This window comes from Carlito syrichta, unplaced genomic scaffold, assembly GCF_000164805.1.
Source record: "Carlito syrichta isolate Samal-C Ts95f unplaced genomic scaffold, Tarsius_syrichta-2.0.1 Scaffold305867, whole genome shotgun sequence".
NCBI lineage: Eukaryota > Metazoa > Chordata > Mammalia > Primates > Tarsiidae > Carlito > Carlito syrichta.
In genome coordinates, this window is record NW_007249963.1 from 698,729 (window position 1) to 702,361 (window position 3,633).

Sequence of the window (3,633 nt, forward strand, 5' to 3'; positions counted from 1 at the left end):
TCTGTCCTTAACAATCTGATGTAAAACCCTTTAGAGTGAACAGACCACGTGGATGTGAAATGATCTGTCCCTATTTATCTCCAATTATGAGCAGGTAAATTTGTTTAAAATCCCTTATAAATCGCTAAATTACAGTTTTAGTTGTAAGGTGAGGACAATTAGGTGAGCGTGATCACTCCCGATCCTTATTGTGCTCACACAGAGTACCTAGTATTTCTTTCGTCCAGCAGAAGTACTAGGTTTAGTAAAAGTGACTTAACTTTTTCTTTATGAAAAAAACTTTAGCGAGCCTAATATAACAAACGCTGGTGTAAACTAGCATCAATGTTTTAGGATATGGTAATTAAGATTTTAGTTGGAATTAAAATTTTACAAGAGCACTTGTGAGTTTGGTTGGAAAAGCAGATTAAAATGACAATTGACTTTTTTTTTTGCGAGTTATCAGGATTAATGAACACATGATTCCTTTGCTTTCTCTGGGAAGAAGGTTGATAGTCCCAGTTTAGATTTAATTTGAAAGAGATTTATCACAGGAAAAAAAAAATGAAGAAATTTAATGTCTTTTTGTCCCATCCACCTCCCTGAAGGGAGACCGGTTAAGCCTTTTGGAAACCACAATGGGCTTTCCAAGAACACATGTTGGAGAAAGGTGGGGAAGAGGAGGGGGCACATGTGGTTTGACTTACTTCAGCCAGTAGGGCTGCTGCCAAGGGGTTATCAGGGGAAGGAGAGAAGAGAGAGGCTGGGTCAGGCCTAGATGCAGGCCTCTCCTCTGCAGGTAAAGCTGGAGGGCAAGAAGGGAGAGCAGGAAGGGAATTGACTGAGAGTGGACTAGCAAAAGCAGATTCCAAGAGACGGAAGTTAAACCAGTTAGGCCAGCGTCTGAGTCATTAGGGGGAAAGCAGGAAGGAGATAAAATAATCAGAGAAGGAGTGTGGGAGTGTCACAGGAAGAACAAGGGGTCCGGGTGGTGCAGCACTTTGCAAATCTCGGACCACTTGCTCGTGTGGCGGCAATCGAGGTCAAGCTGAAAGAGAGCACCAGAGGCAAGAGACTCGCCTTGGGCCCATCTCCTGGCCGCCTAGCCGGTATTGAGGAGGTGCTTAGGACAGATGTTCTTCTTTAGTGAGAGGGTCCTGAGACATTTTAGAACAAATTTCAGTGGGGGAGGCTTAGCCACCCCATCATGATTTTCCCATGAGGAATAATCCTAGAGAGAGAAAGAGTGGTCTTTAGAACCGTCTTTGAGAGGAAAGCAGAAAGAGAAAAACAACATCCACGCCCTTAGCTGGCATTCCAGACTGGGGGGTCAGTGGAATTAGCATGGGGTGTGAGAATCAGGTGAAAGGGCATCCCCTTTTCTCCCTGTCTCACCAGAGGCAGTGCTTCTGGCCAGCAGCAGTTCCCCTCCAACGCATGTTCGCATGTTCGGAGACTTGTTGCTGAAATTTCACAGAGTCCTAGATCCCAGCAAAGCTACCGAATGGGGGACAGTATCCTCTCAGGTCATGTTTAAAGACCTCCTAGCATGGAGAGAAGGATTGGTCTAGAACCGGGGGCCGGCAAAAGAGATGCAGGCAGCAGCTAGGCTGCTTTTACACAGGTGAGAGAGTAGCCTTCTCAGGCTCGCTTTCTGACCTTCTAGCAGGGTCCAGGGTAGCACATGGACTCACCAGTGAAGATGTAGTTTCATGCCGGACAAGGCGAGGCTACAGGGAGAGGTCCGTTCGATGTAGCTTGTCATGGGCAACAAGATTAAGAGCGAGTAGCAGAGAAAAGATAGCTAAGAACCTAATCTCCACAGAGAGACTAGGGTTGGAAAAAAGAGAGTCGCAGATCTCGGTGGAAGAGAATGAGAGAGAGTGAGAAAGCGGCAAATCTTAGCGGGGCCTCCAAAAATGTTAAGTCACATTTCAGTGGGACCTCCAAAAATGTTAGGGTCACACTCCCAGCGGGGCCTCCGGAATGTTAAGGCAGGCAGGCCTGCTCCTCCCAGTCACTAGAGTCCGTGCCAGCACCCAGCTCCAGATGCTAGTGACAAGTTGCAAAAAAGAGACTCCCAGAGGCTATGTCGCCAAGGAGGCCCTGAGCATGTCCTGTAAGCAGAAGGCTCACTGAAGGTCCTGGGTACCCATCTGTGGGGCCCAGGATCCAGAAGCTGCTGGAGCCGAAGGTGGCCAAGTTGGTGTAGTTCTTGCTGATTCAGGACCAGAAGAAAATTTGGATCAAGCAGACCGACTTACTGAAGCATGTCATTGTAGACTACAAGGACACCTTCCCGCACCAGGTCATCTTTGAGTACAAGCTGCTGGAACATGGACTCAAGAACAACACCTACATCCTGATCAACACCTTGATGCCGAGGTAAGCGGCCATCAAGGTAAGCCCACTATTGGCCTCCTGATGATCGTTCTAGGGCTCATCATCATGAAGGGCAACACCATCAAGGAGACGAAAGCCTGGAACTTTCTGTGGTGGTTAGAGGTGTACCCCACCAAGAAGCGTTTAATTTAGGGAGATCCAAAGAACCTTATGACTGAAGACTTTTTGCGACAATGTTACCTGAAGTACCAGTGGATACCCCACACTGATCCTGAAGACTACAAACTCTGTGGGACCCACAGTCAACCTGGGAACCAACAAGATGAAAGTTCTTAAGTTTGTGGTCAAAATTCATAATCAGAGACTCCTGGGACTGGCCAGCACAGTACTGTGAGGCAGAAGAGGAGAGTAGGGCCAGACTGAGAGTAGGGCCAGACCTGAGCCTAATGGGCTAGCCTCATCCTCTTGAAATTTGAGATGGATTCAGAGGGCTCCTGGGACAAGAGTCTGAGACCCTAGGACACAATGCTGAAGGGATAGTGAAAGTAAAGTTTGAGGGAGCATATTTCTATAATGCTTCGATGTGTGTAGCTTTCAGGTATATTCACAAAGTTTTCTTTTCTTTCCTTTTAATATTGTGCTATTTGGTTCTGAATTTTCATTTATAAACAAATTATAGGAGTATTTATTTTGTTTTGATTTATTTTACTCTTATTGGTATAAAAATTTTGCTAGGTTAGTAAAACAAGTTGGGAAACTTTGCTGTTATAAATTGGAACAGGCTGGGCATGGTAGCTTATCCTATAGTCCCAGCACTTTGGTAGGCTGAGGTGAGAGGATTGCCTGAGCCCCGGAGTTCGAACCAGCCTGGGCAACTTGGTGAGACTGAGCATGGTGGCATGCATCTGTAGTTCCAACTACTTGGAAGGCTGAGGCGGTACGACCACCTAAGCCCAGCAGGTAGAAGCTGCTGGGGCTATGAACGTGCCAACTGTACTCCAGCCTGGATGACAGTAAGACTCCAACTCAAACAAACCAAAAATAAATAAATTGGAACAGATATATGGGATGTAACACATAAGTAAGTTGCTTTGATGCCAAGAAAATAAAAGTAAAGTGACTGTTATATGATTTCTTTATCTCAGTTTGTAAAGAAAAATAAAAGTCTTCATAAAATTAAAAACAAAAATGTAACTGCCTATATTTTTTACTACCATGACCCAACTATTTTGTTTTTCTATGTTTCCTATGTATATAAGCATTATGTATGTTTCCAAGCAATGGACATAATGTATTTTCCCCAAATTTTTT

At 45.1% G+C, this 3,633-nt stretch overlaps 1 pseudogene; it reads left to right on the plus strand.

The window, feature by feature from the left end:
• The first annotated feature begins 757 nt into the window (after positions 1–757).
• LOC103265138 lies at positions 758–2,791 on the plus strand (annotated as a pseudogene).
• Positions 2,792–3,633: the final 842 nt, after the last annotated feature.